Consider the following 14,052-nt stretch of genomic DNA (forward strand, 5'->3'; position numbering starts at 1 on the left):
GAATGGTACAAACGCAGTCATATGTTCTGAATTAAAAGTACACACTGGTCGTACCACTGGAGTTGTACTTTGTACTCAACAATATACTTTTGTCTGCTATAGTCACTAGTCACTTTCAGATTAAGATTTTGCATAAAAACATAATTTTATAAGATGCAATGCACTGGAAAGTCTGTCTGCTCAGCGCATAGAACCAGAACTATCTGAATGGCAAGATACCACAAGGCATCCGTTTTTGAGATTTCGGCAAACTGACCCTTGAAGCATGATTATTTTCACCAGTACGTGGTGTAACGTGATTCTTCTACCAGAAACCCGTAAACAACTACAGCTTCAACAACGTTGCTAACACATATTATGCAATTTAGAAATGTTTATAGAAAATGACAAAGTTAAAGCAAAGAAAGTTTACAAATAAAATAGACCCAGCAGCGTCTGAGCCACATCCAGTTCCAAATGTGCTTATATTATCAGAAATAACAGGGGCACAGTGCATCTTCCTGGACGCTTCCACCTCCATTATCCCTGGGGATCTACCGAGGCTATCTCTCCACACCAGCCCAGCTCTGACAGCTGAATGCTCATGTAGCAACACAAAGACCATCAGAATTTCACTCATAGAGAATGACCCCAGAATACCCTTGGAGTGATGTCTTATCTGTCTGGTGTCTGGTTCTGTGGGTCAGGAACTCAGCTAAATCCTGGCACAGTTCTGGCTCCTTCACTAGCCCTGGACCTGACTGACCCCAATGACTCCAGTTCATTTTTAGAGAAAAATTTCTTTATCTTAGTATGTGCATGTAGAATAATCAAGTGTTCCCTCTCAGCTTTTGTAGTGACAGCACTTCATTCCATGACTAAAGGAAATACTTGTATCTGACTGGCTTGGAGCACCATTAAACCTGCATAAGATGTCACTTCAAATACAGTTCCTATCAGCTGTTTAACAACCATTCTAAATCAGAGCACATCTTAAATTAAACTGCAGGTATCCATAGCAACAGGAGGTGCTGTACAGCTGCAGGTACTACGAAATCAGTGAGAAAAACCGTGAAATTTAAAGGATTAGTATGATGTTTTTGGGAATGCATAGAACAAAATGTGCTTTTTTTTTGCTATCAGATGCCTAATGCCAAGAGGTGATAAACTTAGCTTAGCATAAAGAATGTAAGTAGTTGGAAACAGCTAGTTTTGCTTTGTCTAAAGTTAAAAAATGAGCCAACCAAAACCTTAAAGCTCAGCAACTGTAAAGCTGACAGCTGTAACAGCTGAGCACGATGAATTCCTGGGGCCAGTTGAAATTGCTGTACATAAATTCTTAGACTTAGCCTAGCTCTAGTGTTTAGTGTTTACTAAGTGGAGGTTCATGCATGACTAAATTAAACTACAGTAGGTTCCACTTCACAAACTACTTCTTATTTACAGATTAGTTTTTATTAAGTATTTATATCCACTACTAATTGTAACAAATTGAACCAAATGACAAAAACCAAACTTGCTAAAATATGAACTATTTAGCGTGAAGAGCAAAAGAAGTCATAAGGAATACAGCCAACAGACATGACCTGAATATCTTGAAGAGTTTTAATTACATTTGACAAGTTTCAGCTGTCATTCTCCAGCAGTATTTTCCCCATTAAACATTAAGCAGTCTGACACAGATGCTAATTCAGCCTGAACTCTACCTGCCAGCAGATATTTTTCTCCGGCAGTGAACTTGAAGTAGCCTACTGGACACTATGTTAAGCTGCTGTGAGGCATTTCCCAAGATGATCAGTGCCCTACAGGCCCTAATCACCCCACATGTCAAAGAGTGCAGTGATATAATGTGTCTCTCAGCTGTCGGTCGAATAAAACCTGGCATCAGAGCATCAGTGGTGACACGCAGACTGAAATGTCTTCATGCTTTCCCTCAGACAGAACTGACTATATTAGACTATAGTGAAATCATTTCAGCTCTAACAGTGCAGTCATCATTGCCCCTACTGTGTTACCTATTGTAGTTTATTGTGCACTTGCTTCTGTGACCCTGTAGGAGTGGCTGAGCTTCTACAGGTGTGCGACAATATGTGGTTACATGGTTGCTGTGCCAGGATGTTACGCTGTTGTGTCTGGCAGAACCACTGATTTTTTATTTGTGCATATGCTTTAACTTTAAAGGTTATTCCTGATGCCCACCAACAACATGCTTTCTGGCTGCACTACTGCCAAATCCTAAGAGTATTGTCTGACTCCATAGCTTGTAAATGCTCAGTTGACGACCTGTTTGACAACCCTGTCTGTAGGGGGTTTGGTGGCAGCAGGGAGCGTGTGCAGTTGTCTTTTAGAGCATTTTTCACTGAAAATACCTTTGTATCTCAATGCCTCCCAGTTCTTCAGGACTCACTGCTGCTCATGTTTTTACACAGTCTGATCACCACTAACACACACATCCTAAAATAATTTATGATAACACTGCTAAAGGGAAAAATATCAGGCCATTTCTTTATGCTGCTGATAGTTATAATCCCTCTTTGTTCAGCTAGTCCTTGGTGGGTTTAGGCATTTTATTGAGAATTCAAATAATTCTTGAATTGACTGTGACGACAATCATCTCATAACAAAAACCGGTATGCTAACTGCTGCTCTTTATCGACAATCTGCAATGATAAAAATCACATGCAGTAGTTAGAGAACTTAATGGTGTCTATTTAGAGCACTGTCTTAGTTGCTGCTGCTGCTGATATTTTTTTTGCAGTTTTACTCTTTCATAGAGTGTCAGGGGTAGCCTTACAGCAGTTGTTAAGTAGTCTGTCTTATGGCTGAGGACTTTTCGTGCAGGTGCCTGCTGGCCCACACAGAGCCTTGAAGCTCAATTGTGTGGCTGATGGACAGCCTCTCTAACAACATCGCCTCCCTCCTACACTCTACAGCTCTTTAAAGCATAATATAATAAAATGAATTGGATAATGGTATACCGCTTAATGATGCATGTGTTATGTGGAACAGTGGTTAGTGCTGTCGCCTCACAGCAAGAGGGCTCCGGGTTTGAGCCTTGGCTGACCCAATGCCTTTCTATGAGGAGTTTGCATGTTCTCCCTTTAGTTAAATCCATTTTTGTGTAGTTAACAACTACAAACAACAGGTGAGCATTTGCTTAGCATTGGCAAGGACATTTTCACTGCCAAACAAAACCAACTATTGGATAAAAATTTTGAGAGACTACTGATGTGTCGTACAGACAAAAGATTCTGCTCTGACAAGTAAACAGATTGGCTATGAGAGTGGCCCAAGTCAATGAACCCTTCATCGAAACAAGCTTTTCACTATGTTGATAGCATGTAACATGGAATAGCTCCTCAAATTGGTATCGGACTGTCTTTCTTTGGAAATGATTCACCTGCCTTAAAGCAACTTAGCCAATCAAAACCCAGTGAAGATCTTCCCTGTCTCTTTTAACTTGTGCACACACTGGTTTAATTAACAAAAAAAATGATTAGAACTGCTTTCTTTTATTAGCTACGTGTAAACTCCTTCCCTGCAAAGTGCCCATATGTCATATCGATGGGAGTTTTTGATATTTGATTGTAAAGGAAAAATGTTATCTGTCCCTAGTAGCTGTCCACATGACTTCCTGCTCTTACCTCCAGCTGTTCCTGTTTACATGGCTCATGTGTACACTGTAGCTATCTCAGACTGTCTGAAAAAAATCTACATCTGGCAGTAACAGTGATCAGACAACCCTGGCTTTCTTTAGCCTCCGCATGACAAGTACCTTATGTCCAGATGAGTTTGGACATGGTTGAATCATATATATAAAACATCAAAATCTGCCACCTGATACAGACTGAAATCAAGTTTCTTTTTTTTTTGCAAGAAAAAGCCATCCATGAATGCTTGCCAGCTCTCAATATTGGCAGTAAACACTGCACTGCTTTTTGCAATAATCCAGACTAGGGGTGGGCAGTATAGCCTCAAAATTATATCATGATATTTCAAGGACTTTTACGATAATGATACGTATGACAATATAGTAAAAAAAAAATACAGAACAATGTTTCATCAGTGACTGCAGCTTGAAGGCAGCAGCATTTATTAGTGCAAACAAAATGAAGGACATTTTCCAATGAGCTACGGGGCTGGGGGGTTATAATAAAGAGGATTATGATTTTTGGAGTTGCTCTTACTTGATTTTTGGGGAAAAGTGAGCCATTTTTCATTAAAATAAATTATGCTTTTTTATGAAACTTACAAATAGCAATGAGCAGACGATGGCCAAAATGTTAGAGTCTGGTCCAGTTATTGAGAGCAATGGCTTTAACAACATTGGCCCCACTGTCTGTTGTCATACACACTCCTGTTTGTCCTCTTCTAGAGTTAAGACACTCCAGTAAACCGCTCCTAATATTTTCTCCCATGTGAAGAGTTTTGTATCTTCCAGTCGCTGCCAATGTAGTGCACGGTCAGGCTGATATATTCCACAGTTCAGCTTGGCTTGTCAACATGTCTGTGCAAAAAGCTAAAAAACTCCACTGACAATAGTGTAGCTGCTAGTTTGTCACAGTCGTACACTGAAGGCAAGGATGTCTTTGAAAATATTTTCTGCCTGTTGTATCTTGGTCAAGTTTTTTAAGCAGTTGTTAAAGCACTCCTTTTCCACCGTTTGGACTGGCATCATAAAGCCGAATCAGTAATTTCCATTCCTTTCCTGTCATATGAAGTGCAACTAGTGAGTGCTCCAGTGATGCTCAGTTGAGTCATTTGTTTACTTTTGGGCCAAACATCACCAGCTGCTAGTACCTCCTCCTCGCGTGCTTTCATAGCCTGGTTATACTCAACGGTGTGTTGTTGCTTCAAGTAATGAAACAAGTTTGTCGTGTCTCCACTTTTAGCGCTAACAGTTTTCTTGCATTTTTTGCAAAGTGCTGTGCTTTGTTGGAGGTCTGACCTCTTGTAGCCAAACCACTTCCATACTACTGAAGTAACTCCTTAGGTACTAAATCATCATCAGAGGCTGACAAGCTGCTCTCGCTCTCAGACACTGGGCTTGTTTTGTTGTTGTGCATGTTAGGGAACATAAATCATATGTCATTGCATCACTCCATCATTGATAGCACAAGATGACACCTTTTTATCACATAAAAATTTATACCGGTGTTATAGTGGACGTTATGACATGGCATACCTCTAATCCAGACAATACATTTTGACAAAAATGCTAATTTCCAAATGGACTGCCAACTGTTCAAATTACAGGCATTTTCTGATTTGATTTGCTCAGGAAAACGGACTTTCCATGGACGTGGCATACATCTGGCTTTTATTGTTAGTTTATATTTTTAACACTAGAAACATTTTTATGTACACACCAAATGTGTGATTTATGCAAATGATGTTTTAACTTAATCAGAATGTGCACATATATAATTAAAATATGCTCATTACAGGTGCAGTGATAGTTCTGTCAGGTTTGCTCGGCCGCTCTGGCCTCCCTCACCTTTCCTACTGTCTCTTGCCCAATTACTCTTATCACGTTCACCTGTTCCTCACTCCCTTATCACCAGCTGCACTTGATTAGGTTACTCACTATATTACCCGGTTTCACTCCTCAGTCACTTGCCAGTTCGTTCTAGTCTCTAGGCCAACTTTTCTCCATGCGTTTTCATTGTTTCGTATGTATTTGTCCCCTAGCCAGCTACTGTTTTTGTGTTTCCCTGATGGACTGTTCCTCCTGACCGTGGCTCCACTCTCTCCTCCCAGGCAGGTCAATGCTCAGTTGCCTATCTATTCCACTATTGCCTCCATCTCTCTGTCTCTACCTACAGTAACCACCATCACCGCCGACCAGCCCAGGAGTGACCCAGCCTACGCAGCTCGGCCCAGCTCTCCATCTTCTCGCCTCCTGCGGTTGGTCAAATACCCGGCTACTACTCATCGACAGGACTACGTACTATTTCCCTCTGTGTATTGTTACTCCCTTCATCACTGTATATAATAAATCACTGCATGCACCGAAGTCGGCTACCTGGGTCCGCCTCTTTGTCGTTCGCACACTGACTGGTGCAAACGGCACCTAACAAGTTCCCATCAGCAAAAACCAGCCAATGTGCTCTGTTACAATGTGAATGATAAAAGGAACATTTAAACCAATGAGATGTTATGCTACTGTATGCTTACTTTCCAACATAATATGAAATTGAGTGAATTAATGCTTAATGCTTCATAATGTGCCCTGTGCTACAGAGCTGACACCCGATTTGTGTTCATAAGCGGAGGCCTGAGTCTGAGTGAAGGCATAGATATTCACAGAGACATCCCTGCCTGCACTTGAAGCTCTGCCACAGGATATTGTGACTGCACTCTTTAAGAGAAGCAATAACAGCTCACATTTCATCTCAGCCTGCATTTCTTAAAAGCTGTAGCAGAGATAACCAACCTTTCCTTCCTGCAAAAGTGTCTGACAAAAAAGAAGAAGTACAGAACTGAGGAAAATGTGCTTTAGAACTAATAAGCAAAGAAAAAAATGTATCTAATAGGTAAAGAATAGGTAGACATAGCCTAACTACATCATTGGCTGTGTCAATTAGCTTTTCTATTCAGAATTTGCCAATATGGTGAACTGACCATAACTGAAAGCATAGAAATGAGAAATTATTCAAATCTGAAAGCGGTTTCAAGTTGCTATGCAAATGCTGGACCCTTTGTGTTTAAACAAAATGCTTTGCATAGAAACTGAAGAAACTGTGCATAGAACAGAAACTGTGGCTATACTTAATCACCTTTTTTAGAAGACTGAAACAAAAGAAAAAACTACAATGAAGAAATAGGGTCTCTGTGTATATTTGCTTTTCCACAGCAGTAACTTCTTGTGAATAGCCCCTCACCTTGTGCCAAAGCCATCACATGCTTTTACTGAATTTGCACTTCAAGACATAGGTGTTTAAATTTTGTGAGATAAATGGACATTACATTAGAGGAGCTGCAATCCGGCTACCTGTGGAGGAATCACTGTGAAACTTAGGAAAAGTAATGAATTAAGGGTTTTGTGCAGAATGTCTAGTATAGATGATGACATCTGTTTATTGTACGTCACCTGCTGATACTCTCTGCTGTAACTCTATGAGTTACGACGGGAAACACACGTGGTTTTTGTGAGATACTCTGCTGAACACCAGCAATTAATGATGACACTTTAAATTTTAATGTGTCAGCATTTGCTGAGGCAACTGGGCTAGATGAGTTGAGTAAGTCACCTATGTAACAGGTGCCACATAATATTAATGCACAGAGGCACGTTGCTTCTAACCTGGCAGCCACAGGGAATCAATCACCTCCTCAGCATTACTTTCTTTTGACAAATATGCTCTCACTGGCCAGGTAGCAGAGCTAATGGCCTCCAAAGTATTTCTGTCAAAGGCACAACTCCTATTAATTATTTAGTCACCTGTGCTCTTATGTGGTTGTGCTACCTTACGATATTTACAGTGCTATAGGAGACCGCTTTCTTGCTGGCTTACTTAAGTCCCTGAAGTGGCAAGCTGCTTTTGCATGAGCCATAATTCCATCTGCTTCACTTCTATTCAGAGAAAAAACAAAAAGAAAAAAGCTGCTTTCATCGCTCGTCAAGGAACAAGTCAGTCTTTGCATGCGTGTGAATATGACTGTAGGCCGATGAAGGGTTTGTGTTGTGTTCTAGTAATTAATGAGGCAGGTAGAATTTCATCATTATGCTGTGGTGGAGGGAGAGAGTCGGTTGTTACCTACCAAAAGCATGTGATTGCTTTCTATTTTTTATCAGGTATGAATGTTGTTGCTAATCGTGTGCATAATGATGCATTACTAATGTAGCAAACAGGACAAAAAATATCATAGTTTCTATTCAAAATGTGTTTTAAAATGGCACTGTACAGCAGATACCATGACAAGCCATGTTAAACAAAGCGCACAATGGTGGTTAATCCAGCTGTTACCAGACAACCACTGGCCACCATGCACTTATGGAGTTAATCCCATTTTTCCGCCCACAAAGGGGAAGCAGGGTGGTGGGCTTGGGAGGAGGAAGAGAAAGGGAAAAGGAAAGAGCCGTGCTGTATTCCAGTGAACAAGAAAAAAGTGGGATGAATGAGTTTCCTTTTTGAAAATAGCAGACTATTTATTTATTTAAAACACCCCACCCCCTGTAATCTGCAGTCAGATGTTTGGGATCAGAAATCTATTCTTCCATGGTGTTAGTATGCCATTGCCAGACAAATATATAACAGCTAAATTGTTCTGGCTCATTTGCTTTGTTTTATTTTGTAGACCAAAAAGGTCAATCTGCACAATATAAACCTGCCTAATTTCCACTTAAATGCTCACAACTGAATAACATATCAGTCCTACATAGGATCCTTATATAGGATCCTAGTGAAATCTGAACACAAGTGGTCTTTATGCAAGTCAAAGAACAATCTATTTATGGACCCATCATTGTGAATGGGGGCACTGCAATGGCATTGTCACACTTTAGTAACAAAATTAGAAACAAAGTAAATTGGTAAAATTCTGGAAAATGGGTTTTCCATTATTCCCCTTGTTTCTGTTTGCTTTTATCTAAAAATAATGAATGGATTAAAAAAAATAATTGTCTTCAGAAACAAACTGCAGTAGCTTTTCAATATTTTACTAATATGAACATATTAATTTACAGTACATGAGGTCAACAAGGCAGGTTTTATGGATGAGCCACTGATCTGTAATTTGAATATATGGAAATGAAATGAATCACATAAAACAATACACACAATTTTGAAATCTTAAAACTGTGAGATATAAATGTAAATGTTGTAGAAGTATTTTCAGATTGTAGGAGAACAATTCAACCCCACAACAATAATTAAAATGTATGGTAAAATGTTTGTATGGTGGCCTGATTCAAATGTAGGCATGTCAAACATAATATCTGACATTTACTGCAATAACTATTTTCTCAAATTTTAATAATAGGCCTACGTGGGTTGAGCCTAGGCTTATCTTTAGGAAGTTTAAATTATAACAATATGTGCCTGAACAAATTTTGGGGCGTTTATGTGTGTGTGTGTGTGTGTGTTTAGGGTTATTTAATTACCCACAGCACACGAACGCATCAAGAGCGTCTATTTGGGTCACGTGAGATGCTCCGCTAAGAATGCAGTGACGTGGTAGAGTTCCGTCAGTGTAGCGGTGTCTGACAGCTAGACTGCGCGGGCCAGCAGCTTCCCTGCCCGGCTGAGAAATCAGACAGGGGTCGGTCCAAGAGGAAAGACCCAGGAGAAGACACACGAGAAGGCGCGGACTGACAAACCCAGACGGGAGAGGTGAAGGCAGATCAGAATTTGTTTTTGTCTTTCCTTCGGGAAGCGGGGGGCATCTTTTGGCAGTGACTGGACTCAGAGAGGATATTATCTTTTTTCTGTATTATCTTTTTTATGATTTTTTCAGCTTTCCGAGCACCGAAAAGGACCAGTCGCACTCCTCGCTGCTGTCCTCCTTCCAGCGGATCGGGGTCCGGGCAAAACGTGTCTGGATGCTGTGGAGCTTCTCTTATATTTCTTACATTAAATTACACATCTGGAAAGGGAGGAAATTTTTGGTAAGATTAGGAAACGAAATGTTTAGTGAGGCAGAAGAGAGCTGTGGTGTGTAACGGACACGAGGAGCAGGGGAGGAGGACCAGAGATCAGAAGCTGTGTGGAGCCCGTGGGGATGAGGACAAGCAGGGACGCAGCATATCCAAGGTGTCGGTGTGATTAGAGGGGACAGGAAGAGGCATTAAAGCCCAGGTTGTTTACAGCCCAGGGGGGCGGAGATGGCGGGTAAAGGCTCCCACCGCCAGCCGACCGCAGCGCTGTCAGCAGCATGAGGAGGAGGTACGCAGCACTGAACATCTCGTCAGGTCTCCTCACCCTCATTATTCATTTAGCCTTTCCTGCCCTCCCCTACATCCAGTCATTCACTTTTGCCCCACCCCCCACCCCCCCTTGACTACAGCCGTCCATCCATCAATGCATTTCTATGCCTCTCCCGTGTCCCAACACCCCCCCACATCTCCCCATCAGGCACTTTTTGGACACCCAGTGGCTCCTAAAACATTGGAGAGCCCCCTTAGGGAGATGTTTAAAAGCAGGTGTTCCCCTGAAAAATTAAAAATACTATTAAGATCGTATTACTTACTCCCTAAGAATGAATGTTAGTGATAGCTTTCATTCCTCCTCATTTTTGTTCCCCTACCGGAGAAGGTGCAACCATTAGTCCATTCTGTATTTGTTTACTTAGACTTAAGTTTAGGCAACACCTCATCGCACCTGCCAAGAGGCAAGGCCAGGCGGTTTCCATTGATCCGCTTCAATTAGCAGGGCCTTTTTATCCACTTCATCACACCCAGCTGCCTGAGGTATTTGGCAGTGAAGCCTGTGTATACTTAGAGATATTTGCTAACTGCTGAGATGCACATAAAAACTTTATTAATTAAAACATCAACCAAGCTCACCATCTGGGTGTTCACGCTGCCCACAAGACTATGAAAATTTAATAGGGACTAATTTTCAAACCACCTCATAATATATTGCTGTAGCGTCTGAACCCCTAAGACTCGAAGCGAGTGGAATACTGCTGGGCTTTATCAACAAAGTTAAACAGAAATACTGCTAAAATTAAATTCAGTGGTTAAAAAGTTGGCAGCAGCACAGTGAGGAGAGGCTCTCACTCTCTCCGAGTGGAAGAAATTCTCTGTCATATCATATTTACAACAACTCCAGTGGCACAGAGCTGCCAAAATGTTATTTCCCAAAGGTCTCTTGTATTTTGAGTCCAGTTTTAAATAGCTGTACAATCCTTTGGTATAGTGTTTTTTAAACAACAAATGGATGTTTCTACTTCTATATGACATCTTTTGACTTGTGCGTTAAAGGGTCAGGCACACAAAGTACAAAATGTTTTCCCACTAGTTTTGAGAGATCTGCCTGAGTTCTCTGCTTCAACCACAACACAGTGTATGTAGGTGAATGGGATGTAGGTAAATGGTTATATGAAACTGTGGTGCACACAACTAAAGTTACATAAGTATTTGTAACTTTAGGGCTGTTACTCGGTTCCTGATTACCTATTTTTATTCCATTTCTGACTGTTGGATTCGTATGACTCTACAATGTCAGAAAACAAAACAATGTCCATTACCGTTTCCTGAAATGTCATGTGATGCTGACTAATTATTTGTTGAGCAGCGAAGTGATTAATGGGCTTATGGTGTCAGCTCTAAAATGATCTAATGGCAAAATGTCTTTGAAGATATAATGGTTCTTTAATCTTATGTTCACATACTGTTGTCACTGCGGTTTTCATCAGAACCAGTTTCAGTCAAAACAAATCACCTCCCAACAACTAGAGACCATCTGAGAGGGTTTTGTAATTTGGATGAACTAACCCTTTTGAAATCAAATACGGTTCTGTTGTGTGATGAGGAGCTCCAGTTTCCTGGTCTAGCCTCTAGCAATGAAAAACAAAAAAACACATCCGGTCATCCTGTGTCACTCATCTGCTCTGAAACAGCCCTCCCTCTCTTTCCCAGGGACCCTATCCTAGTTTAGCCAGACATACACCAACACTTTTATTGTTTCATACTGGGGCTAGTTCTTGAACAGAGAGTTTCCGGTGAAAGCTGTACCATGCAGTTTGTGAATTATCAAAAGGAACAGAGGCACTGTTTGTGGATGTTGCTGTTGAATTTTTAAATTTTAGTTTTATTGCTTTGAGCACCACACATTCAGTTCACTTCCACTAAACATGGGTTGTAACATCATTCTCAGACATCTTTCAAAGCCTGAGCAGATAAAACTGAAAAAACCTGCATTAATAAACATATTAGTTGAGTTAGAACTTTTAGTCTTTAAAATGACAGGGAGGAAATGCACTTTAATTCCACTCTAATCCCTGAAGCATGTTTAATAGACACATCAGTAAACAGTGCCACCTGTTGTCTAGTAGTTTCAATTAAAACCTGGACAGATACAGTGCATTAAAAAATATTATTGTCCAGATATGAATAAACAACGTCCAATGTCAGCTGAGATTGGCTCCAGCCAGTCAGGATAAGCAGTACCGATAATGGATGAATAAACAAATGAATACACTCTCTACACCAGTGGCTTCCAACAAGGGGCAGCCTACTTCAGCATATATTATGGAGCAGACTAACTACTTTGACAATGCAGCAATTATAATTTGAATAACAAAGACATATCCACAGTTTCAGGTGTTACAGTCAGCTGTAGCACCTGAACAGCACATCTTGAGACAGAGTGCTTGAAAGTGGTTAGCAAACAAGCAGAGACATCTAAAAGTTACTTCAAACTGAAATGGATGCTGAAGTAATGAATACGTTTTTAAATTTAATCTTTATAAGGTGACACATTTACTCAGTTTATGAAAAGCCCATAAATGACTTTGGTCAAGTAGAACTCCAGGCAATAAAGTCTTCACTGCAATCAGATACTAAACAACAGTCAGAAAATGAGCTGATGAGGGCTGGGGGTTAAGAAGAGAAGAAGAGACAACAGCAACACTGAGGAGAGAGATGTGGACTCACCAACAGCCTCCTGTCTTCCAAGGTGTGGTCTGAACCCAGACTGGGGTCCACGCAAGATTCTTTCATCGATAAGCTTATCTTAAAGTCTGAAAATAATAGTAAACAGATTGAGATGCTTATTGCCATCTTAACATGAGATTAATTAAATAAAATTTGTGAACAATATATATGTTTAGATTGTCCCCCTTTGACCCAAACATCAACATTATCTATTTATCTACAATTGCCCTATGGTGACCGACTGGACCATGTGTGATCTTACTAATGCAGGAATATATCCAAAGAAAATATGAATAATAGATTTTCAGTTTAAGTAAGAGAATAAGGTGTCTTCAAGGGGCACAGAAGCTGTTAATGTCTTGGCATAATCTTAAAACAAGCTCTGGCCATAAACATTTTGTCCTTAAAATAGGCACCATATGGTCTGACTCCATATTCTGCATTTTTCATGGGCAATCATTTGGATATTACTGTGGGGAAGAGGTCTGTGCTCAACCAGGAAGCTGCAATACTACTTCTGGAGTATTTTGCAAGGTCAAAAGATGAGTTTAGCCTTTTTAGTTTCTTCCAACCTACCGTATATGAGCCACATTGCCTAGGTCATTTGTTCCTTCCCTCTCCTACGACTCATTGGAGCATCTTCTGAAATAGCAGCACCACGTTAATAATGGCAACATACATTGCAATGGCGAGCTTAACAGACGTTTGTAAATACGCCGTTAGGATTATGAAATTGTCATGATTTCATTAGGTCGTCACATTTTAGAGGTTTAAGTGTAACCGGGGTATAATAATTACACAAAATGTAATCAGGATGTAATATGTACCCAGAATGTAACCAGGATGTAATCATTACACAAAATGTTTTGGTTCATGTGTAAGTTAGTTCACATGCCTGGTCAGGGAAGCCTCCACTCCACTAGGACTCGCAACTGAGCCATGCTTTTCTTCGTTGGTAGCCGGGTATAAATAGGGGTCGCGCACCTCTCCCACTCTCTTTCCTGCACGGTGTCGAGTGGAAAGAGGTGAGCGCTCCATCCATTTACGACTATTTTACTTTTATCGCCCACCCTGGGTCACATGGGTAAACTTGTTGTGTGTTTTTGTTTAGGAGCGAGCTGAGCACTCACTGGAGGCTAACTGTTTTATGTATTTTTCTTCTATGACCAGCAATAAAGGGCCCCGTGAATAGCAAGTGTGTCGGTCCATGTGTCCCAAAGCTAACACAACGCAGCACGGCCAGTCACCAGAGGGACAGGCGAGGATTAAGAGGACAGTTTAGAGACCCAAAGGCGACCTGTTACATAAGCATAAAAACAACTTGATTACATTTAAAAATAAAAACTACTTGGTTAAGTTTTAGAGATGATTAATACTTGGTTAGGTTTATTTAAAAAAAAAAAAAAAAAAAAATTTAAAAAATTGGCATTAAACCCCCCCCCCCCCCGGGAATGCCCTGGTTTTTTGGTCCC

The 14,052-nt window shown here is 40.6% G+C and overlaps 1 protein-coding gene and 1 long non-coding RNA gene across 4 annotated transcripts in view; one reads left to right on the forward strand and one right to left on the reverse strand.

Moving 5' to 3' along the window:
- Positions 1–9,125: 9,125 nt before the first annotated feature.
- Positions 9,126–14,052, forward strand: part of b3galt2 (UDP-Gal:betaGlcNAc beta 1,3-galactosyltransferase, polypeptide 2) — a 12,778-nt gene continuing 7,851 nt past the window's right edge. The window contains exons 1-2 of one of the 2 annotated variants that reach the window (XM_020601916.1): positions 9,126–9,314; positions 9,439–9,866. The gene's annotated coding sequence lies outside the window, so the exon portion shown is untranslated. Of the gene's footprint in view, positions 9,867–14,052 lie in introns of both variants that reach the window. The other variant, XM_020601915.1, reaches the window with a different exon arrangement.
- Positions 11,160–14,052, reverse strand: part of LOC109961241 (uncharacterized) — a 38,561-nt gene continuing 35,668 nt past the window's right edge. For both annotated transcript variants that reach the window (XR_002275106.1, XR_002275105.1), the window contains exons 2-3: positions 13,157–13,222; positions 11,160–12,666 (exon numbers count right to left, since the gene is read on the reverse strand). This is a non-coding gene — a long non-coding RNA (uncharacterized LOC109961241). The remainder of the gene's footprint in view (positions 12,667–13,156; positions 13,223–14,052) is intronic.

The sequence above is a fragment of the Monopterus albus genome, unplaced genomic scaffold, assembly GCF_001952655.1.
Source record: "Monopterus albus unplaced genomic scaffold, M_albus_1.0 scaffold53.1, whole genome shotgun sequence".
NCBI classification, from domain to species: domain Eukaryota; kingdom Metazoa; phylum Chordata; class Actinopteri; order Synbranchiformes; family Synbranchidae; genus Monopterus; species Monopterus albus.